Raw genomic sequence first — 27,915 nt, 5'->3', positions numbered from 1 at the left:
TATTTTTCAATTCCGGTGTGATTTTTTGGTTAAATAATTTTTGAATGTTTTTGTTTTTCCCTCTCTTTTTTGTTTTTTGTTTTCTGTCTCATAGTAACATAGTAAATGACAGAAAATAAAGACCAAACAGTCCAGCCAGTCTTCCTAGCTTTTGGTAGTAACTGAACTGCTACTCTGTGCAGGGTACCCCCATGCAGAAGTGTAACACTTAAAATTAACATAGATTCCCCCATGTTTTCATTTCCATCCTGAAGTCTGTAGGGATAAATAGGGGCAGATTTTCAAAGGGATATGTGCGTAAGATATGCGCGTAACCCCTGAAAAGCAACCCCTTCCACCCCCTGTGCGCCGAGCCTATGTTGCATAGGCTCGGCGGTGCGCGCAAGCCCTGGGACGCGCATAAGTCCCGAGGTTTTCCTGGGGGCGTGTCGGGGGTGAGTCGCGGCCGGCGCGCCATCGGGGGGCATTCCAGGGGCGGGGCTGTGGGTGTGGTTCCGGCCCAGGGGCGTTCCGGGGGTGAGGACATGGCCTCCAGATCAGCCCCAGGACCGGAACATGGCACACCGGTGCGTGCAAGTTACACCTGCCTCGGGCAGGTGTATCTTTTGAAATAAAGGTAGGGGGGAATTAGTTAGGGCCGGGGGGCAGGTTAGTTAGGGGAAGGAAAGGGAAGGTGGGGGGCACCGGAAAGAAAGTTCCCTCTGAGGCCACTCCGATTTCGGACTTGCAAAGGAGAAAGAGCAGAAATGGGCAGAAGAGAGAGAAAGAAATGAGTAGTAAAGATAATTTGAAAGAGCATTAGATGGGAATGGATCTATGGACTAAGAAGTGAGAATAGAAGGAAGGTCAACTGAGAGAAAGCATAAGTAATGAAAATTGCATGCAGGATACAAATAAAATGAATGCTCCCTCAGCAGAAAAGAAGAGTGAGGGAAGGACAAGATGAAATGAGCTGCTGAGAGTTGTTTTAGTTAGAGTGAATATAAGGTAAAGGATAGAAAACCTAACAGAAAGAAATTGTAAAAATGTAAGCAATTGTACTGTAGATCTCCTTCCTAGGTTCTTTATCAAAAGGGAAGATTTCCAGAAGTTCTTTCCAAATAGGTGGAAGCTATATTTCAAGACCCTGTTAACATCTCTATTCGAAATATGGGTCACCAATGTCTTAATCACAAACTCCATAGAGAGTGTTCCACAAATTCCACCAAACATCTTTCATTGAAATAATTGCACATATAGCACTTTTGATGGGAGTCCAAACAATACATTTTTGGTCCATTGGACCTTTATGCCTGACTCATTGTCTTAAAACACATCCAAGAAGTACACCTAGATTATTCCTTGTAGCCAGGGTTTCATGGTCCAGTTACTGTAGCTTTCAAGGTCCCAGGGATAATGCTGGGAATCACCATATCTCCTCCTGTTTCCCACTAGCCATCTCTATGGTAGACAGTGCTCTTTAAGATGTACTCTTCATCATGATTTCTTCCAATAGACTCGAATACTTGCAGATTCAAACTAGTTCTCATCTTATAGACTGCATGAATGGCTCCTCTCTCTACTGATTGCATCAGATGGGTACCATAATAGCATGAGCAGGTTAGTTACACTCTTTGTCCTTCATCCATTTTTGATATGTGCTGGCTGCTCTTTTGGGATTCTAAAAAATCTCTGGAAATGGTATTGAACCTCTGTATGTTCCTCTCTTGAAACCAAGAATTTCAGTCTATTATGGAGAATTCCTGCTCTCATCCCTCAATGAGATCTTTTATCTCTCACTCAGTAGGAAATCTATTCCCCTCTAGGAATATTCATTTTCATGCTTACCAGAGAAGGTAGCAGTAGGCCTGGAAAATATCACTACATTTCCTTTACCTAGGTTATTAATTTTAGTGGGAAACTCAGGGGTTCCTGAAAATAAGAGGCTGATATTCAAAAAAAAAGCTGAACACCTAAATTTAGGCACCTAACTGGGAAAAGCATTAAGCTGCGATAGTGCTCTAACGTGTGTTAAAAAGCGCATATCGCATGATAGAGCACTATTGTGGTGATATTGTGTGATATTTTGTGTGTCTCTCTCCCTGGTACTCTCCCCTATTACAATGAACTTATTTGCATGTGACACGCATGCATGAATAATGTAAATACATGCAAATAAGGTAATGAATAGGCAATTTGATGTTAATATTTCATCACGGCTGATCAAGAAAGTGGTCAGCCACAATAAAATATATTTTTTAAATGTGGTAAATGTGAGGCGGGAGCCCTGGCACCCTAACAAAGATCCTGAGGCTCCCGCCTCACATTTAAAATGCCAGGAAGAGAAAAAAATAGATCTACAGCTCAAGAAAAGGCTCAACCCAGGGCTGCCACTTGAGGTGGCCCTGACTCCCCAAAAGTTATAAAATACAACGTGTCCATGCAGCAATGGCTCCCCCCAAAGGAAAATCAACTCATTAGGGGTTCAGTGGTCCCCAACCCCAACATTTGTAAGCCACCCAGGACGTTGAATAATGTAGCATATACGGTTTTTAAATAAATAAATACATGCATAAATAAACTCCCACCTATACCCTGTCCCTTCATCTCTTTCGTGAGAGGAAGCAATACAGAGCAAAGAAAAGGTAAAAAAAAAACAAAAAACTTTCTATCCAAAATGTGTTTTCTGTCTGTATTTTGAAAAAGAATTAATTTTGAATGATGTCTAAAATAACTACTAGGTTCTTTGGTGGCCTTTTTGAATATTTGTGACCTGTATATTGTCAACAAGCATGAGATTATCATCCAGACAGGACAAAATGATCAGCAATAACTCATTAATTGGAACATACTTTTTATGCAGGCTGGAAGCATAAGCAGCAGAAGTAGGTCTTCAGCTACAGCAATCACCATAGTGCTGCCATATGTGAGATTTTAAAGTTTACATAGACTGTAAACCTTTCTAACTCATGATAAAATGATTCAGTTAATTTAGTGACACCATATTATTTGCAAATTTCCACCTTTGGTAATTCCATCTGCTGATGTCACCACTAAGAAGCTCTTAAAACACTGTACCAAAGTTAGCAGCTGAATATGCACTTGAAGCTAAGGGTGGCAGAAGCTAAGCACTTTATGTTGAGTTAGCCAATGTGAGAAGGGAGTTACATTATTTTAGTACTTATAAACCACTTTCCTTAAACCAAGGTTTAACCCAATATAGTTTACAAAATAATAAGTACAAAAAAATACAATAAAATACAATACACGAATAATCTAAAAATGCATCGGCTATTCTTCTTATAGCCAATGGACGCCTCACTAGTGAACACCTAGCTTGTAGGACAGCCTTGCTTCCAGGGAGTTATGATCTCATGTTGATTTTGTATAGTCAGGGAGTAGGTAATCTTTGAAGGAAGGCCCAATGCCCACTGCCATCTGACTGTCTACCTAGAGATACCCTCTGCTACTGAGACCACCATACCCATGCTTCTACCTGAATCAAGGACCAGAGACAGATGTGCACGTTTATAACCAGGACACACACACACACTCTCTCTCTCTCTAGATCTGGTCAGAAGAGCAACAAAAGAGAACAAGGATACTTACCTCAAGGGGCTCACTATATGAACAGCTTTTAAGATATAAAAAAAAAATACAAAGAATCATGTTCATAAAATGCAAGTTTGGAAGTACACAGATGGGTAGAGTAAAGCAAAGAGGTGTCCAAAGACAGTACTCATCTGACTCTTATTGGACATGGCAATAGGTTTCTCCAAGGAAAAGAATATAATTGTTTCAAGGTATTTTGCACTAAAGGAAAAAAAATTTGAATTGTTTGAAATTTCTAACTGTTGTTTAAGAATATATAAGAGTATATAAAAACATCTTTTCTTCAAGTGTTGTTTGAAAAGAAAATACTGGGTGAACGGTTTCAAGTGGAGGAATATCCTACTGTTGTTCCTTATGTCCGTGGGCAAGTCACTTTACCCTCCTTTGCCTTAGGTACAAACTTAGATTGTAAACACTGTGGGGATAGTACCTGAATGTAATCCGCTTTGATGTACACTTTGAAGTGCCAAAAAACAGAATATAAAAATCTAAATAAAATAAGTATCTATTATATCGTTTATTGCTCATCTGATCTTTGTAAAATTTAGCTTGATTTATTTCATTTTCCGAATACAATAATACTGTTAAAACCTTTATTGCAGGGATCTTTTATTGCAGTGTTCTTTGACAAACCTACCCTCAGAGGATGTTTTACTAACTTTTTCCCTGGTTTCTCTCTCTACCCCCGGGAAACAGGTTGGGTGGGTCATACTGGACAATACAAAGCCTGGCAGAAAAGAGGGCTTTTTCAGGTGTTTCCCTCAAGGGAACTTTATGAGTCCCTACCTACTATCAACCCCTCCTAGCCCTCTGCCCAGGACATGTAAGTGTGAGGGACTCTCTCTCTCAAGCCAGTTTACACAGCAGTCTTAAAACGTGGGTCCTAAATTTAAGCCTGCGATTCAGATTTAGGCACCTAACCCCAAAAAGGAAATTTTAGAATTATCTTACATGGTGGGGAGAGAAAGAGAGAGAGAGAGAGAGAGAGAGAGAGACACTACTGATAATAAGACCTGCATAGTAGTCAAATATTTATATCTCTATAGAAGGGGTATCTAATAGCTCAAGGTGAGGTGTTGCTGGTGGTTTAGGGGCCAGTTTTCCATGCAGAGTGAGATGTAAGAACAGCGCAGTAAACCTCGTGAAGATTTGACATCATTTGGAGTGAGGAAAGTCTCACAAAGATGAAATTTTGTACTATGTTCTCTCTGTCCTAGCTTGTATTCACGCCGTGCACTAGCATTATTATCGCGTGCGTTAACGTCATAACGCATTTTGATGAATGACCCTGTAAATTTGGTGCCTAGTTTTGAAAGTCTGTGCTAAGCTTCTAACTCTTCCCCTGTAACCACCCACTTTTTAGTCTCCCAAATATAGGTGCCTAGTGAAACTAGCAGTCTAAATTTAGGAACTCAGTCCTAGTAAATTTAAAAAAAAGGCCAATTTAGGAGTCTTACTCCTAATGTTAGGAGCTTAACCCCTTTGAAAATGGGCCCTTTCAGACCTTACTAGTATTGCCAATTCTTAGATGCTTTACAAAAGCTCTTGCAGGCTAACTTAATCATTAATACAAGTTTTGTAATCTTTCTAACATTATTGGTAGACCAGAATTCAGTGTTAATTGAATTTGATACCACTAATTATTATATCTCCACTCATGACAAGTGAAGAAAACCCTTAACTTAGTTTGCCATGTGTGAACAGAAAATGTCTAATCATATATTTTATAATGTAAATAATCTTAAAATAATTATGCTAATAATAAATAACACAAAGAATGAGACTTTTTATCTGTCTTCAATAACAGGGCATTTCTTGGTCATTAATGCTTACAGCTGTGTAATGATTAATATTTCCTGTTTCAGCATCAGAAGTTAAATTAACTGAGGACAGAAAAACCTTACCTTCCGTGATTTTTGTCAAAAGGCTTTCTGTTAAAGTTTACCAACCCAGACTACAAATGCCTGAATAATACTAATTAGCCTATAATTTAAATTTATTCTTAAGATATGAGTATAGCTAAAGTTTTTCTTTCCAAAATGCTTACATGCCTTAGTTTTCATGTGTTTAAAGCTTTTGCATAGCATAATAGTCAAAATGTTTTCCTCCATTAAGTCTGCAATTATATTATGGTTTTATTCATGTAGCATGGGTCAAGGTGTTTTGAGTTGCATAACTAATAATTTATAAAAACTGATCTGTGAGTTAATCAAATTAGTGAAATTACTGTATAATTCATAAGTAATTCATGATTTAAATAAAATTCTAATCTTCATGTTAATCACTTATTGAAGAACTTTATTTCAGGCACTGTTATGAAACCTATAGTAGGATACAAAGCCCGGTACAGGGATCTAAAGACATCTTTTAAAACCACCACTGTATGTTCCAGAAATGAAAAGCATCAGTACAATGACTGCAGTTTTTCACTGCTTTTTTCTGTTTTGAAATTGGAGAAAGACATGTCAGTAATAATTTGCTGAGTGATTTTTTTTAAAACCGGGTGACTCCTTCTCTTATTAGCTTCAATAGACCCATGGCTCCCAAAGCCTGCTTGGGAAATTATTACCTATCAGCAAGATAGAAGACAAACATATGAACTATTGACAGCAGAGGAAAGGAACTTCCTCTGATGGCTATTAAGAAATGATAGCTACATTTTAACTATCCTAAATTAACTTCGTATTTGAAGGTCTGTGTTGTATTAAACTTTTAAGAGTCCAATACATCTAGAAAGGAATAAAAATGCTATTAAGGCAAATTGATTCAAAATGCTGATTTAGCAGGGAAACGCAGAGGTCCTTATTCATAAAGGACTTTATTTCATTCTGTGTCTTTGGAAAATATTTTTTATATTCTACTTTTTGGCACTTCAAAACAGATTATATTCGGGTATTATCACCACAGGGCTTACCTGAGGCAGCAGAGGGTAAAGTGACTTGCCCAAGGTCACAAGGAGTGACAACAGCATTGGTGTCTGTGGGTTGTAGCCCACTGCTCTAACCACTGGGCTACTCTCATTTTTATTGAATAGGATCCAATGTGTTTTTGGCTAGTATCTAAAGTATGAGAACCGATTCTAGAATTGCACAGCAACTTTAGAAAACGTGTTTTATAACTCTATGACCATAAGAACATAAGAAGTGCCATGATGGGTCAGACAAGGATCCATTAAGCTCAGCATCCTGTCTCCAACAGTGGCCAGTCCAGGTCACAAGTAGCCATCCGATAGTCAATCTATTATGTGTAACTCACTCCCAGGGATAAGGGATGGGTTTCCCAAGTCTATCTGGCTAATAACTGTTCCTTCAGGAACTTGTCAAACCCTCTTTTTAACTCAATTATGTTAATTGTCTTGACCATATCCTCTGGTAAAAGAATCTATAGCTTGATTGTACTGAATGAAAAAATTCTTCCTACAATTTCTTTTAAATCTGCAGGTTGCTAGTTTTATGGGGTGTCCCATAGTCCTAGAGATGTTTGAAAGGGTAAATGATGTGTGTGTTATTACGTATATGTGCGCTGTGTGTGTGTGTAACTTGTACGTTGTATTTTGCAATTACTGGTGGCATAGGCAGATGTGCATGTATGTGTGTGTGTGTCGAGGGGGGGTGGGATTGGGTTTTTCTGCATCTGTGTGTGTGTGTGTAGGGATGTGGGGGTGTGTAAATGAGATGTGTGTCTGGGGGGATTGGATTTTTATGCATCTCTGTGAGTGTGTTTAGGGATGTGGGGGTGTGGGGGTTTGGGGGTGTGTGAATGAGATGTGAGTATTGGGGGGGATTGGATTTTTATGCATCTCTGTGAGTGTGTTTAGTGATGTGGAGGTGTGGGGGTTTGGGGATGTGTGAATGAGATGTGAGTATTGGGGGGATTGGATTTTTATGCATCTCTGTGAGTGTGTTTAGTGATGTGGGGGTGTGGGGGTTTGGGGGTGTGTGAATGAGATGTGAGTATTGGGGGGGATTTGATTTTTATGCATCTCTGTGAGTGTGTTTAGGGATGTGGGAGTGTGGGGGTGTGTGAATGAGATGTGTGTCTGGGGGGGATTGGGTTTTTATGCATCTCTGTGAGTGTGTTTAGGGATGTGGGGGGTGTGTGAATGAGATGTGTGTCTGGGGGATTGGGATTTTTATGCATCTCTGTGAGTGTGTTTAGGGATGTGGGAGTGTGGGGGGGTGTGTGAATGAGATGTGTGTCTGGGGGGATTGGGTTTTTATGCATCTCTGTGAATGTGTTTAGGGATGTGGGAGTGTGGGGGTGTGTGGATGAGATGTGTGTCTGGGGGGATTGGGTTTTTATGCATCTCTGTGAATGTGTTTAGGGATGTGGGAGTGTGGGGGTGTGTGGATGAGATGTGTGTCTGGGGGGATTGGGTTTTTATGCATCTCTGTGAGTGTGTTTAGGGATGTGGGAGTGTGGGGGTGTGTGAATGAGATGTGTGTCTGGGGGGATTGGGTTTTTATGCATCTCTGTGAGTGTGTTTAGGGATGTGGGAGTGTGGGGATGTGTGAATGAGATGTGTGTCTGGGGGGATTGGATTTTTATGCATCTCTGTGAGTGTGTTTAGGGATGTGGGAGTGTGGGGTGTCTGTTAATGAGATGTGTGTCTGGGGGGATTGGGTTTTTATGCATCTCTGAGATTGTGTTTAGGGATGTGGGAGTGTGGGGGTGTGTGGATGAGATGTGTGTCTGGGGGGATTGGGTTTTTATGCATCTCTGTGAATGTGTTTAGGGATGTGGGAGTGTGGGGGTGTGTGGATGAGATGTGTGTCTGGAGGATTGGATTTTTATGCATCTCTGTGAGTGTGTTTAGGGATGTGGGAGTGTGGGGGTCTGTGAATGAGATGTGTGTCTGGGGGGATTGGGTTTTTATGCATCTCTGTGAATGTGTTTAGGGATGTGGGAGTGTGGGGGTGTGTGGATGAGATGTGTGTCTGGGGGGATTGGGTTTTTATGCATCTCTGTGAATGTGTTTAGGAATGTGGGAGTGTGGGGGTGTGTGGATGAGATGTGTGTCTGGAGGGATTAGGATTTTTATGCATCTCTGTGAGTGTGTTTAGGGATGTGGGGGGGGGGTGTGTGAATGAGATGTGTGTCTGGGGGGATTGGGTTTTTATGCATCTCTGTGAGTGTGTTTAGGGATGTGGGAGTGTGGGGGGTGTGTGAATGAGATGTGTGTCTGGGGGGATTGGGTTATTATGCATCTCTGTGAATGTGTTTAGGGATGTGGGAGTGTGGGGGTGTGTGGATGAGATGTGTGTCTGGGGGGATTGGGTTTTTATGCATCTCTGTGAATGTGTTTAGGGATGTGGGAGTGTGGGGGTGTGTGGATGAGATGTGTGTCTGGGGGATTGGGTTTTTATGCATCTCTGTGAGTGTGTTTAGGGATGTGGGGGGGGTGTGAATGAGATGTGTGTCTGGGGGGATTGGGTTTTTATGCATCTCTGTGAGTGTGTTTAGGGATGTGGGAGTGTGGGGGTGTGTGAATGAGATGTGTGTCTGGGGGGGGATTGGGTTTTTCTGCATCTGTGTGTGTGTGTGTAGGGATGTGGGGGTGTGTGGATGAGATGTGAGTCTTAGGGGGGATTGGGTTTTTATGCATCTCTGTGAGTGTGCTTAGGGATGTGGGAGTGTGGGGGTGTGTGGATGAGATGTGTGTCTGGGGGGATTGGGTTTTTATGCATCTCTGTGAGTGTGTTTAGGGATGTGGGAGTGTGGGAGTGTGTGGATGAGATGTGTGTCTGGGGGGGATTGGGTTTTTATGCATCTCTGTGAGTGTGTTTAGGGATGTGGGGGTGTGGGGGTGTGTGGATGAGATGTGTGTCTGGGGGGGATTGGGTTTTTATGCATCTCTGTGAGTGTGTTTAGGGATGTGGGAGTGTGGGGGTGTGTGGATGAGATGTGTGTCTGGGGGGGATTGGGTTTTTATGCATCTCTGTGAGTGTGTTTAGGGATGTGGGGGTGTGGGGGTGTGTGGATGAGATGTGTGTCTGGGGGGATTGGGTTTTTATGCATCTCTGTGAGTGTGTTTAGGGATGTGAGGGGGGGGGTGTGGATGAGTTGTGGAGCACTTTCTTCCCCTTGCACTCCTCCAAACTGTTGTGCCTTCTCTAATTCCCTCTCTTTCTTACACCCCACCCTTTCTCACCCATCTCTTCCTCTCCCCTCCCTCATTTCCTACCCCCACCTTTTTCCACCACCCTTCCTTCCCCTCCCCTCCCTCTTTCTGTATACCCCTTCCCCTAACTCACTTCCCTCTCCTCCATTTCACACATTAACAACCCTCCCTGATCTCAGCCATTGGGTTTACCTCTTTTTTCAGCTGAGTGGTCCTAGGACCCATTCACCTTTCTCACTGCTTTTCTCTATGTTGGCAGATTTTCCATTTCAACTGGGAACCCCAACAGCCTCACTTTCCCTCCCCACTGTTTGTTCTTCCTCTTTGACTAATAGCTGCTTTCTTTGCCGGCAGCTCCTGAATTTCTATTCACGTTGTGTTCACCTGCATATTAGTCCCATCTATGACATCAGTGTCACAGATAGATGAACAAATTGAAAACATAAGCTTTTTTTATTTTATACAAAGTAGTTTAAAAAAGATACAATGAAAACTACATGTTAATATAATGTCATAGGTGTCAAAAAATGTTGGGAAGGGGAAATGTTCCATATAAGAGACAATGCAAGGGCAAGGGATCATGATGTGAAGTTGTAGATAGGAAGGTAGACAGGAAACATGAGAAAATAATTCTTAACTGACAGGGTGGTCGACGCATGCAACAGCCTTTCGGCAGAGATGATGGCAACCAAAACTGTGATGGAATTTAAAAATACCTAGTACAGGCAAAGGGCATGTCAATGAAGGTTTTGAGATAACAGAAGTTTGAAAGAAAGGACTATACTTAGAAGAGTTATGGAATTCAGTGGTGAGGTGAGAGCAGGATAGAGAGTTCAGATGAGGGGCCTCTGGATGGTTTAGATAATATAAATGTGTGTGCATATCTACCCTGTCCTAGAAAATCAGGAGGAAAGAATATAAATCTGGGCAGATTGGATGGGACAGCTGACTTCTGTCTCCCATGATTTACTATGTTAGTATGTTTACATGTAATACATACCTCTTTGGTTCCCGACAGGATTCATACCTAGCTAGTCAAATACAAGGAATTATCCTGAATCTGTCTGCTAAGAAAAGTAAGACTATCCAATGATTAGTTAGAGAAATGAGCTGCTATCTACAGTCTATAAATATTGACAGATAGATGAATTATAACATAAATGACTTTAAAATAAACCACAGAAGTTTGACAATGCATTTCCTTGCCTTATCCAACAATATACCAGCAAAGAATGCTACTTTATATATCTCCAAGTTAGATGCACATTATAAAAGATCACTAACTAGAATGATATTTTAAATTTTGAATGATATTATCTTTCATCTGATAATTTTGAAAGTAATTAAAAGCAGGAATTCTGATATATTAGTAGTGAAATTGTTTTCATCCACACATGAAATCAATTTATGATATTTGGGTTAGCCAGTAGGATGATGAAGGATGAGAAATCTTATGGGGGCTATATTTTTTATTTCTCAAAATGGCTTCATACGCACTCTATCCCTCTTATTTCAATTTGTAGCAAGTGACTGTAGAGTGACTTTTGCTTTAAACTGTTGCACTGGAGGTGGACCCTTGGCCTGGTGCAGGATTGGTACGGCCCTCTGAGGGATCCCCGAGGGCACCTGCCACCAGGAGGTGGAGCACACAAGGAGACCGAGGCAAGCAGGAGCTTCACCAATAACGGCCCGGGGGCTCCGCGGGTTGAGCCCTTGGATTCCCGGGCTTCCTGGGCTTAGGTGGGCCTCTGGGGGTCTCAGGAGAAGCAAAGAGAGTGTCTGAATGGAGTGCAAGGGTCAAAGCCAGGGTATCCTTCCGAGGATGGTCAGCCAAAGCAAGGGTCAGTTCCAGGTATCAATCCGAGTGTGGTCAGGGGCAAGCAGAGGTCAGTTCCAGGTATCAGTCCAAGCGTGGCCAGAGACAAGCAGAGGTCAGTTCCAGGTATCGGTTCAAGCGTGGTCAGAGGAAAGCAGAGGTCAGTACCAGGTATCAGTCCAAGCGTGGTCAGAGGCAAGCAGAGGTCAGTACCGAGTATCAGTCCGAGAAGGTACAACCTGGGTTTCAGAATGAGGAACCAACTCAGGAACGAAGGATCACTGGAACTGGTGCTGGAACACAGGAAAGACCACGGGAACACAGGAACAATGCAGGAACAAGCACAGGAACACGGGAACAGTGGAACAAGCACAGGAACGCAGGAATGAGGACGGCAACTAGCTCACACAATGTGATGACCCATTTGCAAAGGCAAGGAATGGAGGGCTGAGCCCTGCCTTTTATGTAGGGCTCAGGTGACGTCATCACTGGGCGCCGCGGAGCGGTTTCCCGCCACAACGCTTTTAAAGGTCGTCCCTGTGCGTGCGCATGCACCTAGGGGCCAATTGCAGGAAGGCATGGCGCGGGCCTCACCGCGCCGCGAGGGACGAGGAGCACTGGAGCAGGAGGGAACTGGGTCTGGATTTGAGGAGGCCGAGGACCTAGGAGCCCGAGAGCATAGACAGCTAGCTACGACCATGGGAGAGACCAGGGCAGCAGTCGAAGGTGAGCAGTGCCGGTCGCAGCTCTAGTGCAGCCAGGGCGCGCAACAGTACCCCCCTCTAGGTCTCCCCCTCATCGTCCTAGGCTTCTCAGGATGCACTTGATGGAAGGTCCACCGAAGCTCCTTGTCCAGAATGTTGTGAGAGGGTTCCCATGAGTTTTCTTTGGGTCCGAACCCCTTCCATGACAGGAGACACTCCCAGTGCCCTCTCCTTCGATGGACATCTAAAACCTCCTTTACTTGGATGCAAGCCTACGGTTCCACGGAGACTTGGGTCAGAGGTGGTGGCCATCGTGAGGGCCAAGACATGACAAGAGGCTTGAGGAGCGAGAAGTGGAACATGTTGTGAATGCCTAAGCTGGTGGGTAGGGGAAGCTGATATGTGACAGCCCCCACTCACTGCAAAACTGGGAAAGGACCTACATATTTTGGAGCCAACCTCTGGGAAGATAAACGATGTCAGATATGTTTGGTGCTAAGCCATACCTTTTGGCCAGGAAGGAACGTGGGGACAGCACGGCGATGGGCATCAGAAATCTTTCTTGCCCGCTCGGTGGCCTGGCCCAGTCTCTGTGTGACTTGCTTCCAGAGGTGCTGAATTGACTGGGCTGTTGCTTGAGCTGCCGGAGATGGCACATTCAGAGGGACTGGAAGTGGCAGACGGGGCTGCCGGCCATAGATGACGTGGAACAGGGAGTTCACTGTGGCAGCTGCAATGTGGGTGTTATGTGCAAATTCTGCCCATGGGAGGAGATCAGCCAAGTTGTCCTGCTGGTTGTTTACATAGGACCGAAGAAAGGCCTTTAGGGACCGGTCTGGCCGTTTGCTTGAGGGTGATAAGTGGAGGTTAAGTTTAGGGTGATATTAATCTTGTGGCATAAGGACCTCCAATACTTCACAGTGAATTGTGGGCCTCGGTCTGACCCGATCTCCTGTGAAGTCCATGGAAGTGAAAGACGTGTGTTAAGATGAGGCGCCCCAGATCGGGAGTAGAAGGCAGGTTAGGCAGAGGTATGAAATGGGCCATCCTGGAGAAACGGTCTATGATGACCCAAATCATGGTGTTTCCCTTGGAAGGGGGTAATTCCACAATGAAGTCAGTGGCAAGGTTTGTCCATGGTTCTGTAGGCAACGGAAGAGGCTGGAGAAGACCCCACGGGTGTCCAGTGGGCGTCTTCTGTTGGGCGCAGATGTGACAAGAATCTACGTAATCCCGGGAGTCCTTCACCATGCTGGGCTACCAGTAATGCCTGAGGAGCATCTCCAGGGTCCGAGCCCGACCAGTGAGTTGAGAATCATGGGCCCAGCGTAGTACTCGCTCTCGGAGGCAACGAGACACCACCGTCTTACCGGGTGGCACGGTGGTAGTAGCTGCAAGGGAGATGCATGCAGGATCTATGATATGGTTCGGACCTTCGAGGGTATCCCCTATATCTACCGAGCGCGAGAGTGCATTGGCGCAGAGATTTTTCGCAGCCGGGCGGTAGCGCAACTCGAAGTTGAACCACGCAAAGAAGAGGACCCAGTGGGCCTGCCATGCGTTCAGTAGCTGGGCTTCTTTAAGGTGTTCTAGATTCTTGTGGTCCGGTAGATGGTAAACTTGTGCTGAGCCCCCTCAAGCCAGGAGCACCACTCCTGGAGAGCCAGCTTCATGGCTAGGAGTTTGCAGTCCCCAATAGTGTAGTTGCGTTCTGTGGGTGAGAACTTGTGGGAGTAAAAGGAACACGGGACTAGGGCTACCTTCTTGGAGTACTGGCTGAGGACCGTCCCTGCACCAATGGGGACAGTCAACCTCTATGATGAAGGGGTGGTTCGGGTCTGGATGGCGGAGACAGAGGCCAGTATGGAAGGCCTCCTTAAGGGCCTGGAATACAGACTGGGCTTTGGGACTCCACTCCCGGATGTTACATCCTTTCCTAGTCATGGCGGTGAGTGGAGCGGCTAGCGTGGAGTAGTCTGTGATAAATTGACGGTAATAGTTTGTGAATCCCAAGAACCTTTGCAGGGCCCATAGACCAACAGGCTGGGGCCAGTTGCGAATACCTTGGAGTTTGTCTGGGTCCATAGTGAATCCCTGGCTGTTGATAATTTAGCCCAGGAATGGGAGACTGGACTATTCAAAAAGGCATTTCTCAAGTTTGGCGTAGAGATCCCTAAGCCGCTGGAGGATGGTCCGGACATGAGAGTGATGGGATTACGAATCTTTTGAAAAGATCAAGATGTCATCCAAATAGACTACGACGAAGGAGTATAGGAGGTCTTGGAAGATCTCATTCATCATTCTCTGGAAGATGGCAGGGGCGTTGCATAGCCCAAAGGGCATCACTGTGTACTCGTAGTGTCCATCTTGCATATTGAACGCCATCTTCCAGATGTCTTTGGGTTCAATGCGGACCAAATTATAGGCCCCATGCAGGTCCAACTTGGTAAAAATACGAGCCCCCCTGGAGCCGATCGAATAGCTCACTGATGAACGGAAGTGGATACCGGTCTTTGTGGGTGACGGCGTTGAGGCCGCGGTAGTCAATACACGTCCTTAATGTAATGTCCTTCTCTATTAAAAAGAAACCAGCGCCCGCAGGGGATGTAGAGGGTCTGATGAATCCTTTGGCCAGGTTCTCTTTGATGTAAGCTGACATGGCCTGGGTCTCGGGAAGCAAGAGTGGGTATGTTCTCCCTTTGGGAGGCGTAGTACCGGGTAACAGCTCGATTGGGCAGTTAAACTTCCAGAGAGGTGGTAAGATATCGGCTTGTTACTTTAAGAAGACATATTGGTAGTCAGCGTAGGGCATAGGTAAACCAGGAAGGGTCGTGGACGTTAACACAGGTACAGACTGTTATCGATTTGCTAGGGAGTTAGCAATCTGTTATATATCTGATGCTCGAGTTAGCAGTCTGTTATGGATCTTCGATAGGAGATAGCAATCTGGTGTGAATCTGCTAAGGAGAAGATGCTTGATGGGAGGAGCAATCAGATAGGAGGAGCAATCTGTAGAGAAAGCTCTGTGTAGCGGGCTCCTGGAAAGGGAGGAGTCAGCAATCTTGTAGTGTCTCAGATATCGTCTTGCTAAGGAGTAGCAATCTGTAATGAATCTGATATAGATATGGGTGGATCCCTGGGCCGATGGCAGATGACCACGCTCCACCGGCTAGGCTAGAGTATGTAGACAGACACACATTAGTTCTTTTATTAAACAGGTTATTAGAAACCACCAGAGGTGGCAGTAGTGAGCTGATATGCCCGGCAGGGCTGCAGTCCCTCAGGCACTGGAACAATGATCCCAGGATGGCTGAGCTATTGAGAAACTGTAGAAAGTGAGTAGGCAGAGTAAGCAGAGTTCATGAATAGAACTAGATGACAAAACTCACGTAAGGTCTCAAGTAAGCTCAGGAACTGGAAAGGATTAGGCCCTCGAGGAGCGAGTACCTGGTTCCAGGGAAAGTTCTGAGAGAGCGATGGTAACTCACAATTGTTTGTAGCAGTGATAGCTTCCAGGCAGTAGAGAATCTTCAGAGTGTCCAGGAACATGGGCCCTCAAGGAGTGAGTACCGGTTCCTATCTGCAAACTGAAAATAAAGAATAGAGCGAGGCCACTGAGGAGCAGGTACCTCTGGTAAGTCCGAGGAGGCAGAGTAGCTTGGATAGCGAAGCGAGTCCATATCCGAATCCGTATCCTTGCTAACTCAGTTTGTTAGCGTTTTCAAAGACCTTTAAATATTGGAAGCAGATGGCGTCATCTTAGGGGTCGCCCCTGAGGTTCGCGCCCTTGCTGGTACAAGAGTCGGGAAGCGCGCGCACGCGCACCCTAGGCATCAGGACAAGATGGCGGAGTTGCAGCGTCGAGCCGGTCCGGGGACGCCGGAAGGACATAAGAACATAAGAACATGCCACACTGGGGCAGACCATCAAGCCCAGCATCCTGTTTCCAACAGTGGCCAATCCAGGCCATAAGAACCTTGCAAGTACCCAAAAACTAAGTCAATTCCATGATACCGTTGCTAGTAATAGCAGTGGCTATTTTCTAAGTCAACTTAATTAATAGCAGGTAATGGACTTCTCCTCCAAGAACTTATCCAATCATTTTTTAAACACAGCTATACTAACTGTACTAACCACATCCTCTGGCAACAAATTCCAGAGTTTAATTGTGCGATGAGTAAAAAAGAGCTTTCTCCGATTAGTTTTCACATCTACCCATTCTAGATCTCTCATGATTTTAAACACCTCTATCATATTCCCCCTCAGCCGTCTCTTCTCCAAGCTGAAAAGTCCTAACCTCTTTAGTCTTTCCTCATAGGGGAGCTGTTCCATTCCCCTTGGAGACACCGCTGTAGCCAGCCATCCATCAGACCCGGAGGGAGTCACCACAGAGGTAAAGAGGGTGGAGTGAGGACGTCGAGCAGCGACGGTCGCAACACAGATGGGGACACCTGCTATAAACAATGTGTCTGGCACCGAGGATCCCACTCGATGAGCTGGAGCGACTCCCAGTCGAAGTGTGGGGAGTGTAATTGTAGCCAGGGTAGACCAAGGCGATGGGGTATACTGACCATTTCAGGACCAAGAGAGGAATTTCTTCATCATGGAGTGTCCCTACAGTCAGCCGGATGGCTAGGGTGCGATGGGTGATGCGGTTGGGTAAGTGTTCTCCATGAATGGAGTCCATTCGCAGCGGAACCTCAAGTGGTTGAGTAGGAATCTGGAGTAATGTGACTAACTCTTCAAGAATAAAATTCCCACCGGCCCCAGTATCCACGATGGCAATAATGGAAAATGAATGTTCCTCCCTGAAGAGGGAGATGGGAAGCAGTAGTTGAGGTCCTTTAACTGTAGTGCCCAAGCTCGGGACCCCGCCGGGCTTAGACTTTGGAGTTTTCCTGGATGCACCAGATGTTATGGTAATTGATGTTTGGGTGGATCCTTGGACATTGTGGCAGCTGACCATGCCCACGGGGGCAGTTTCGTGAGGGACCACTGTGTCAGGCTAGACTCTGGACACACAAACACAGATTTGAATCTTTATTTAAACAGTTTTGGTAACCCCCAGAGGTGGCAGTAGTGAGTAGTAGATGTTGAGCCCGGCTGGGCGAGTATCCCACAGGACGCTGGAACAGCGAATCCTCTGCTTGGCTGTGCTGTAGTGGAAAGAGACTGAGAGTATGAGTACACAGTGAGAAACACAGAGTCCCAGGTAGAATAGGAGAAGCTCTGAGATAGGAAGAGCAGGCCCTGGAGGAGTGAGTACCTGATCCCTTAGAGCAGAGAGACTCAGTTGTATTGTAGTCACACAGCGATTCCACTAGACGAGAGGTCTGGCACTGGAACAGAGGGCAGGCCCTCGAGGAGCAAGTATCTGGTTCCAGGGAAGCAGTACTGTGGAATAGATGGTAGTTGTACTCACAGATGGAAACTGTTAGTGAAGTCTTCCAAGTAGAAAGGATTGTAGATGCAGGCAGTGACTCAGAGAACATGGGCCCTCGAGGAGCGAGTACTGGTCTCCTGATAGCACCAGAAAGAAGCAGAAGAGGCCCCCAAGGAGGGGCTACCCCATTAGCAATAAGAGTTCCAGATAATGCTGGAGTGGCAGAGTAGCTTTGGTACGGAGAGCGAATCCCATCCATAGTGTCCCAGATTGCTAACTCTATTAGCTGGCAAACGTTGTAGGCTTAAATATCCAGGCAGCATGACGTTATCTCAGGGGGACACCCCTGACTTTCGCGCCAATGAGGAAATAAAGAAGAGGGTGGCGTGCGCACGCATGCCCTATGGTACCTTGGAGGAGCATGGTGGGAAGCAGCACCAAAGCCGGTCTGGGAATGCCGGAGAGGATGGCAGACAGACGTTGCAGCAGCCAGTAGTCCGAGGTGAGCGGGAGCAGCCGCAAGAAGAGTGAGGTAGGCAGAGCGAAGCCGTCGTAAACCGACGGTCGCAACACCAGACAAGTTTGGATATGGTGGCCTGGACCCCCACAATAGAGGCAGAGACCAGACTTCTGCCTTTGGAGACGTTCCTTGGGAGTAAGATGACTGCGGTTGACCTGCATCGATTCTTCCTTTGATGGGGAAACCGCCGGTGGTGCCCTTGATCTGAGGCTAGCGGACCGAGGTGGTTCCGGGGCCGCTCGCTGTATGGCCCTTACTTCCCAATGCTGTTCCTGGAGGCGGTGGTCAATCCGCCTGACCAAGGAGATGAGGTCCTCCAATGACGCAGGAATCTTTCAGGCTGCCAGTTCATCTTTTAGGGTGGATGACAGTCCTTCGAGATAGAGTGCCCACAGGCAGTCCTCCTGCCATCCCAATTCCGTTGCCAGGGTTCAGAATTCCATGGTGTATTTTGTGAAGGAATGGAACCCCTGGCGGAGGTGGAGGAGATGATGTCTGGTGACCGCCTTTCGGCCTGGGTCATCAAAGGTGTGTCGGAATGTAGAAATGAAGTGAGGGAGCTGCTGTAGTAAAGAGTCAGAATGCTCCCAAAGCAGGGAGGCCCATGCCAGGGCCTTCCCCTCCAAATGTGAGAGGATAAACGTGATCTTTGTCACAGAGAAGGTTGTAGCGCAAACTGCATGTAACACTGGTTAATGAAGCCTCGGCAGAGATGAGGGTCCCCATTGAATCGGGGAGGAGCTGGGAGGGCCAGCAGTGCCCGTGAGGGCGATGAACCAGAGGAAGTGCTATTAGCAAGATTCCCAGGATTAGCCATGGCGGACTCTTCAAGTTGTGACCATAGTTTCTCCACCGAGGTGGCCAATGTCTCGAGGTATTGCTGCTGCTGCTCCCGGACACGTGTAACTAGGCCTGGAATAGCCCACTCGGTGGAGTCCATGGCCTTGGCAACCTGTTGCACTGGAGGTGGACCCTTGGCCTGGCACAGGATTGGAACGGCCCTCTGAGGGATCCCAGAGTGCGCCTGCCGCCAGGAGGCGGAGCACACAAGGAGACCAAGGCAAGCAGGAGTTTCAAAGGTTGAGCCCTTGGATTCCTGGGCTGCCTGGGCTTAGGTGGGCCTCTGGGGTTCTCAGGAGAAGCAAAGAGATTGTCCGAATGGAGTGCAAGAGTCAAAGCCAAGGTATCCGTCTGAGGATGGTCAGCCAAAGCAAGGGTCAGTTCCAGGTATCAGTCCGAGCGTGGTCAGGGGCAAGCAGAGGTCAGTTCCAGGTATCTGTCCAAATATGGTCAGAGGCAAGCATAAGTCAGTTCCAGGTATCGGTCCAAGCATGGTCAGAGGCAAGCAGAGGTCAGTTCCAGGTGTCGGTCCAAGTATGGTCAGAGCAAGCAGAGGTCAGTACCAGGTATCGGTCCAAGCGTGGTCAGAGGCAAGCCAAGTTCAGTACTGATTATCAGTCCGAGAAGGTACAACCTGGATTGCAGAATGTGGAACAAACTCAGGAACGAAGGAACACTGGAACAGGCACTGGAACACAGGAAGGATCACGGGAACACAGGAACACAGGAACTCAGGAACACTGGAGCAAGCACAGGAACACGAGAACACTGGAACAAGCACAGGAACGCAGGAACAAGGAAGGCAACTAGCTCACACAATGTGACGACCCGTTTGCCAAGGCAAGGAATGGAGGGCCTTTTATGTAGGGCTCAGGTGACGTCATCGCTGGGCACCACGGAGTTGTTTCCCGCCACGGCGCCTTTAAAGATTGGCCCTGCGTGCATGTGCGCCTAGGGGCCGACTGCAGGCATGCATGGCACGGGCCTCTCCTCGCTGCGAGGTGTGCGGGGCACCGGAGCAGGAGGGAACTGGGTCCAGAGTTGAGGAGGCCGAGTAGCTAGGAGCCCGAGGGCGCAGACGGCTAGCTACGACCACGGGAGAGACCAGGGGAGCAGTCTGGGCTGGGTCTGGAAGGTGAGCAGGGCCGGTAGCAGCCCTAGCACAGCCGGGGCATGCAACATAAACGGATTACTTTATTTATTTTATTTATTTAAAAACTTTTCTATACCGTCATTAAGTTAGATAACTGTCACAAAGGTTTACAGCAAGGCATGATAATGAAAAAGTGAGTGGTATAGATTACAAATTAATCATGTGACATCATAGCGCGGTAACAATTCATTTCAATAAACTATGTGTGTAAATTAAGCTTGTATGTTGGGAACATATTAGGCGGATTGAATTTAACATTAATGTGCATTCGTAGCTTATAAGTAACAACTTCTAGTTTTGGTGCGTCCTTATCTTTCAACTGCTTTTTTCTTTCTCTTTATCTTTATAGAAAGCTTGTTTGAATAGCCAGGTTTTCAGATTGGTTTTGAATATTGGCATGGTGTTCCATAGCACGGGGACAACCAGTCACAGTACTCTCTCCCTAACTTGCGTGAGGTGTGCTGTTTTGACAGAGGGGACACTTAGAAGAGCCTTATTAGCAAATCTTAGGTTTCTTTGTGGGACATGTACGCAAAGTGCAGTGTTAAGCCAGTCAGCTTTTTCATCGTGGATTAGTTTGTGTATTGTGCATAATGCCTTATATTGAATTCTTTGTTCAATTGGGAGCCAGTGTAAATCAGCGAGCGTTCCTGTAATGTGTTCATTCTTTTTTTTGCCAGTCAAAATTCTGGCAGCTGAGTTTTGTAATATTTGTAGTGGCCGAATTGTAGATTGTGGTAGTCTTAAAAGTAGCGAGTTACAGTAGTCTGTACTTGCGAATATCATTGCCTGCAGAACTGTGCGGAAATTGTTTAGCGTTAGTAGAGGCTTTAGTCTTCTCAGGATCATTAGTTTTGCATATCCTTCTTTTATTTTCAATGAGATATGTTGTTTCATGTTTAGCTCAGGGTCAATTATTACTCCTAGATAGATTTCGTACTTTTGTTGCTAGCTCAACGGTTTGGTTATTTTTAAGTGAGAGTGTTGGTTGAATGTGGTGTATGTTTTTACATTCAAGGTGTAAGAATTCCGTTTTGTCAATGTTTATTACCAGTTCCATCTGATTTAAGAGCTGTTTAATTATCTCAAGATACATATTGGCAAGTTTCATTGTTTCTTCAATGGTGTTTATAATTGCCAGCAGTAGCTGTATATCATCTGCGTATAAGTAATGTGTGATACCAAATCCCGCTAGTAGGTGACATACCGGGAGAAGATAAATGTTAAAGAGTATTGCCAACAGGGCCGATCCCTGTGGAACACCGGTTAGCAGTATGACTTTGTCTGAGAGTGTATTTTTGATTTGTACCTGAAAACATCTATTGTTTAGATATGACTCAAACCATTTTATTGTTTTATTAGCGAGACCTGTTTCTTTCAGTCTATTGAGTAGTCTTTTGATTCAACTGGTTGATTGTATTTTCAGTATGTTGTCACAGCTGTCTGTGGAATTATCGTAAAACATCACTTGGAGGAGTTGACATATCAGAGGAACAGAGATGCCATCGGATAGGAATCAACCTGAAATTTAAAGCTGAGCAAATTCTCCTCACCCTGCAAACCATAAGAACACAGAAACATATGGTATGCCATGTTGAGTCACATCAAAGATACATCAAGCCCCGCATCCTGACCATGCCCAGTCTGGGTCACAAATACCCGGCATAAACCAATGAGCAGACCCATTCTATATTGCTGATTCCCAGACATAAGCTGTGGCCTTCCCAAATCTACTTCACTAATTTTGATTTATGGACTTTTTCTCTGGGAACTTGTACAAACCACTTTTAAACTTAGCTATGCTAGATGCCTTGATCATGTTCTTCAATAACAAAATCCACAGCTTGATTGTGCCTTGAGTGAAAAAAATACTTTTTCAGATTTATTTTATATCTGCAACCTCTTAGTTTCATGGAGTGTTCCTTAGTAAAAGGGTAAATGACCATCCCCTTGCAGGGAACCAATCTGGCGGGAGCTGGTTCTCCCTTCCTCCCCACCCCCTCAGCAGTGACGGATTTAGAATTTTGATGCCCCTAGGCACTGTTGGTGCTGATGGTCCCCCCCCACACACACTGACTAGGGGCAATAGAGCAGAAGGTATAAGACACAAGTTTGTTTGATCAGCTCCATCTGCTTCAGGCTAACCTTCTCCCCTCATGTCCCTAAAAAAACAAGAGGAAAGGTGGTTGTGGTGGAGGCGATTAGGGTGCAGAGTAGCTTTTCTTTGTTCCCTGCTGTGCTGTGTCCTCACCTTTCTCTTCCTGATCCCTGTACAGATCAGGAGTACTTTGTCTTTATAGAAACATAGAAATGATGGCAGAAGAAGACCAAATGGCCTATCCAGTCTGCCCAGCAAGCTTCCACACTTTTTTTTCTCTTTCTCGCATACTTATCTGTTACTCTTGGCCTTTAGTAACCTTTTAGTTCTATTTCCCTTCCACCCCCGCTATTAATGTAACCTTTTGGTTCTATATCCCTTCCACCCCCACCATTAGTGTAACCTTTTGGTTCTATTTCCCTTCCACCCCCGCCATTAATATAGAGACTGAGAGCAGTGCTGGAACTGCTTCTAAGTGAAGTATCTAGCTTAATTGGTTAGGGGTAGTAACCGTCTTTGATCTGTCTCTTCCAGCCTCACACCTCCCCTCCAGTTCTCTACACTGGGGGAGGCTGCAGCAGGAAGCAGAAGGCTGTTCTCTGACCAGTGAGATTCAGCACAGCTGGAAGACAGCAAATCCATGCCCCCCCCCCCCGATTTTTGCTGCCCTAGGCACAAGCCTAGTGTGCCTTTTGGGAAATCCAGGCATGCCCCTCGGGCAAACTCTGGGGCTGATGCAATATGTGCACCGTCACAATACTAAGTAAGAGGAACTGCAGAAAGCAATACCATGCAAAATTAAAAAGGCTTGCCTGGAAAAAAAGAAATTTTTGGGTGCACAATATACATCCACAATATACACGCTACAGGCCGTATATATTGTATGTGTATATTGTGCCGGTCAATTAGCTGCCACGGGATGAAATGGGCTGTCACACAGCCATACCTCCTGAGCACCCGATGCTAAGGACACACTAGTGACGCACAATTTCCCCTAGTGTGTCATTTTTTTAATGCAGCGGTTCATTAGCATATTGCATTGCACATCCAGGAGAGGTGCATGGGCGTGCATTTTTAGCACATTTATATTGCATCGGCTTATCTGTGTTCTTGGCACCTGGTGCCTCCAGTTAGGGACGAAGGTGGTAGTGAGAAGGATTTCCCTTCCTTTAACCCAGGAAAGCCCACGGAATGGAAATGTAAACAGGTCTGACAGTATTTACAAGCACGTGCAAGTTTTATTAGATAACAAAACTATATACATGTTACAAGACGTCAAATAGCATATGTAATTACTAAGGATATTTAGTTCCCACAAAGTAACACCATAAAGACTTCTTGCATCTCCCTTGATCCAATATATTTATCCTCCCCATTTCTTCCCACTGTACTCCAACTCTCACCCGTGTGAAGAAATCTATCTAGGCCAGTGGGTACTACCAGTCATAAAGGGGGATCTGTTGTGTTCAGACTACTGCTGCTACCGTCTACTCTGCCATAAGTTGGCAATGTGATATTTTTCTGATGAGTGATTGGAAGAAAGTAGTGTTTTAAAAGGAGCCAAATCACTTTTGGTTTGTTAGTTACTTGATGTGGCACTGGCTGAAACATCAATGTTGGGACAGCCTGGAGTTAAAACAGACCAAGAGGCAGCCTAGCTTGGAGGCAAGATTGAATGAGAGGCTTAACACAAGTTAAGTACTATTTTTGAATTTTAACTAGATTGATGAGATTTCTTTAAAAATGTAAGTTATTATGCTGGACGAACTCCATGTTGTGATATATTTTTGTGGGACTCTGGTGAAGAATGAGCACTTATTTGATATATAAAAATAAAAATGATTGTAATAAAAAATAGTACATTTTGGACTTGAGGCACATGATGATGGTCAGGGCATTAAGCTAAGCATAAAGAATGTACATTTTTATCTACCCTTTTGATGTCTCTGTTTTTAAGAAAATAATTATCTGAAGAAAATTCTTGTGTTTATGTGTGGCTACATGTTTGATAAAGCATAACGAAACAGTGTTGTGTCTACTCTTTGAACTTTATATCCTCATAAGTGTCATTTATTCTAATTTTCCAATCATATTTTTTAGACTACTGACATTTGCATACAGAAAATTTAAAGTATGGGGGTTTTTTTTAACTTTATTTAGAACCTGCTTATTAGCAGCTGGCACAGGTAATTTGGAATCTTTCACATTTGTCTGCTTATTATTTAATTTCACTTGAGCTACTTCAGCCTTTACCACAACTTCACTATTAGGATATTCTAACTTCCTTAGAGGATACCTCTCTCTGAACTGTGCATTCCTTTTAAGAAGCTGTCAGCTTTTTGCTATGATGTAGTTTAAAGCTGCACTATCTCCTTTTTAAATGTTAGCACCAACAGTCAGATTCTGCTCTATCCCATTTAAATAGGTTTCCCTTTCCCGTGAATTTTTTCCAGTCCCTAATCTTAGCCCTCCTCCCTGCACCATAATATCATTCAAATAGAGAGACTCCAGAAATCAGCCTCTCTGGGGTCCTGCAGATGAAACAGGGAGCATTTCTGAGAATGCGAACCTGGAGGTTTTGGATTGCAACTTTCAATCTAAAAGCCTAAATTTGACTTCTAGAAACTCCCTCCTGTACCTTCCTATATCACTGGTACCCACATGTACCATGATAGTGGGCTCCTGCCCAATGCTGTCTAAAATCCTATCTAGATAATGTGTGAGGCACACATCCCTGGAGAAACATCCTTGGTGCAAGAGGATCATTTATTTATTTATTTATTTATTTATTTGATTTATATTCTACCTTTCAGGGACTTCAAAGTGGATTTCATTCAGGTACTTTAGGTATTCATCTCCTGGTGTGTAGGTCCTAGCTACAGTTCTGCCACATTAAGATGATGATCTTCCATATGATCTGGCAGCACAGGAGTTACTGGACTGAAGGTGAGACTTTTCTACTATGTTCTACTATGTTCTTGAAGGTCTCCTCGGTATACCTCTCTGTCTGCCTCAACTCCTCCAGGATTGCCTCTTTAGCCTCCAGAGATCAGGCTATTTCTCTGAAAGCTATGAATTCTTTGCACTGGGTGCATACATAAATGTCTCACCAACAAGTAGATAATTATACAAGTGGGGCTTGGTAGAAAAGACTGGATAGCCCCCATCCCTGTTGGACTGCTGTCTGCATACTCATTGTTTTGAGTTGCAAGTTATGTGAAGTTGTGTAAGGAATGGGTAAAATTAATTACATTTAAAATACCTTAATAAATTTAAAGGACTATTTTAATCTGTTTGTCAATGACCTAGGATAAGACTGCAGTTAATCAATTGTTAACATTAGAGTTAATTACTCATTTGTAGATGTTAATCCCTAATTGATTTATATTGTGAAAAGATTCTATTCTATTGTTCTAATTTGGTTAATAGTCTATATATGAAACTGAGACTGGGGGTGGGTAGAAAAATCAAACATTGCTGAACACTACATGACAAAACAGTTTTTGCACCTTTCTACAACAAATAAGTGATTATAGCAAGCTCTTATACATAGAAAATAAATCTAACACTTTAATTCCCTTGACACACACAGAGTGACTTCAATCCTTAATATTTTACTTTTCCGAATACTCACAAATCCTGCTTATCCACTAGCAGATACCGTTTCTGCTTTCAGCAATCCCTAATATCTGCAGTTAGTGACGCATGATGATGATGATGATGATCTGCTTATTGTACAAACCAACTTTGGGTGGGTAGGAAAGAATATTATGCAATAGAAAGGTAATGGCTAAAAGCATGAAGCTCAGTTATTTGACTGTAGATGTTCTTCTCCTGTGACTAAGTTCATGAACAAAATAAGATACAGTAGAACCCACAGAAAAGAATTCAAGTTGAAGACAACTTGATGGGGCTTCTTTCCAAAATGGTTTCTCTCATTCTGTGAGTGGAACAAATCTTTCTGAAAATCTGGTCAAATGTTTTCTATCATGTCAGGCTTGTAGTACAACAATTTATCTTGCTTAGATTATCAGATAAAGTGCCATTATACATCATTAAGGAGGGATGTATATTTGACACAGAAAGCCTGTAATATACTGTGGATCTATAGCTTTCTTTTCCCATTTTAATGGGTATATTCATGCTACTTGAGTTGTATATGACACAAACAATTTTCAGCACTTTATGAAATTGCATTTTTTACTAGCCTAGGGCAGGGGGAAGGAAATCATTGTAATACAATGGTTCAATTTTCAGACAAAAAAGCAAAATAATTCATATTTTGAAATCTGATAGGCTAAATGTAGAGCTGCTTGTGCTCTGACTACTATTGATGCCTAAGAGTTTCCAATTGTTGGTAATAGACTGGAAAAAAGATAATGTGTTTGATCGATCAGCATGAACAAATTTCATTTAGGGGATCAATAACAGTTTTACTTGACAGAGCTGAGGGACCACATTTATTTTCCCTTCGATTGAATAAATGTTTTCAATGGGGCTGCAGATGTAAAGCAATCCTAACCATTTCTTAACTTGAGGCAGAAATCCTAGTGCAGTGTTATTGCAAGCAATCTGTATTTAAAACTAATATACAGTACAGTGGATAGCCAAAGGCAAAAGCAGCTGAATAAAAGTAATGTACGGTTTAGGAAAACAGTACACATGGAAAGTGTTTGGGTCTGATTTCTTGCTGCCTAGGTAAAGTAAAATAAAGAGACAATGGGGGCCTTTATACGAAAGCAGGCGTGGCCATCTCCAGACCTCAAGAGCCACAAACAGGCCATGCTTTCAAGAGATTTATTTGCATGCACTGCCTCTATTCTATGCAAATGTATCTCATGCATATTCATTATGAATATCCTGAAACCAGGACTGTTTGTGGCTCTTAATGATTGAAGTTGGGCAGTGCTGTATTAAAGGGTTTACTCCCATTTTTTGTCTATGGGAAAATGCTTACAGATCAATTTTAAAAGCGTTGCTTGTGCAAAAATGCCCACATATGTGGATCAAGTGCGAGCAATGTGGATTTAAAAAAATCAAAACACAAAGCATGGTGTACGTACCCGTGCACAGGTGAGGAATAAGGGGGAGAAAAAGTGGCAAGGAATGGGTAGGGCATGGGCATGGGCATTCCAGGGTGGGGCCAAGAGTTACAGGCATACCTCTGCTTTTTAAAACGGCAAACCACAGCGCGTTCAGGCTAGATATCTGCAAAACTTTACTGCTGCTCCTGATGAGGAGCAAGTCTGTAGATCTCAAGTTTTAGGATTTATAGAACAGGGTCAGGGGTCTGGGTCAACTGGGTGGCGTGTAGGATGAAGAGCCAGAGGGGTCTGAAAGACCTCAATGTTAACTACACAAACTGGTGAACTAATTGGTAAACTGGGAATATGCCTAGTGCATGCATGTATTAAAGTCCGCTGACATATGTGTGTGAAAGCCGAGAAAGTCCTAAGGAAAACATGTGCGCACTAGCTGATCTCAAGTAACCTCTTAAGATTAGGAGCTTACTTATATGTGGTTAGTGTATTAATGCTGAAAAGGCAAGAGGCAGATGGAGTGGAGGAGGAGCTGCGACCCAGGGAAACTAGGGTTTAACTCCCACTTTTCCTGCTGATGCTGCTTGTGATCTTGAACGAGTTATTTTAATGTCCATTGCTTCAAATACATGCTTAAGTGTATATTTACT

This window comes from Rhinatrema bivittatum, chromosome 6 (assembly GCF_901001135.1).
Source record: "Rhinatrema bivittatum chromosome 6, aRhiBiv1.1, whole genome shotgun sequence".
Lineage (NCBI taxonomy): Eukaryota > Metazoa > Chordata > Amphibia > Gymnophiona > Rhinatrematidae > Rhinatrema > Rhinatrema bivittatum.
The sequence above is the reverse complement of the archived record's forward strand: the minus strand, read 5'-3'. Positions refer to the sequence as shown.